Below are 1,009 nucleotides of genomic sequence, written 5' to 3' on the forward strand. Positions count from 1 at the left end.
ATTATAACCTGTTTAAATGTGAACAAGGGATTTACAACATGTACATGAAAAATCTAAAAGATTAGACACAACTATGACCGTTTCGTGAACCTAGGAGAGGAGGTAATTCTGACTTTGCTATGACAATCTGGCGCTTCTGAATCAGCTACTGTTTTGTTATTAGTTTAAGTATTTGCTATTGATTGTTCAAATGCTGAGTTTTGAGCATCGTGTATGTGTGCACGTGCGTGCGCGAGCAAGAGAGAGAGAGTGAGAGAGAGAGAGAGAGAGCGCGAGAGCGAGCGAGAGAGAGAGATTTTTATTTTTATTTTTAACAAAACAACTTTATTACATCATTTTTTCAATTCATCAAAAATTAACACCACTAAATATCAAAACACAACTCTCCCTCCACCACATTACAGACAGCATCCCTATAACACCCCTGCTGTACAAAAGTTTCAACATCATTCATTGCTCTATAATATCTAAAATCTATTATAATCCTAGACCTTACAAATGCTTTAAAAACTGGCAGAATCTCATGACCATGCACATTCTCAATTTTGTTTCTTCTTGTAGTAAGTATAGCAAGTTTTGCTTGACCCACTAAGAAGTTAATTAACTGCCATTTTATCTTTTGCTTCTGGCTATAACCAGCACCCAGAATAAATTTACTTTGAATATATTCCTCTCCACACTTACAAAAAACTCTACTCAATAGATCAAATAAAGGCATTAATCTTTTACATTCCATATAACAATGAAATACAGTCTCTCTACATCCACAAAAATACACTTGTCATCAACGCTGGGATTAACCACAGAAATAAAAGCATTAACTGCTACAATTCCATGTAAAATCCTCCACTGTAAATCCCCAACACGTTTTGTCAATGGTGGTTTATAGGTTTATACACACACTGGTCTTATTCCCTCATCTAAAACAAATTTACTTCTTCACACTGTATCATTTCTCTTATCCAAAGATCCAAAGATATACACTTTCACAAAACATTTATACAACATT

This window comes from Sinocyclocheilus grahami, unplaced genomic scaffold (assembly GCF_001515645.1).
Source record: "Sinocyclocheilus grahami isolate Dianchi unplaced genomic scaffold, SAMN03320097.WGS_v1.1 scaffold260.1, whole genome shotgun sequence".
Classification (NCBI taxonomy): Eukaryota; Metazoa; Chordata; class Actinopteri; order Cypriniformes; family Cyprinidae; genus Sinocyclocheilus; species Sinocyclocheilus grahami.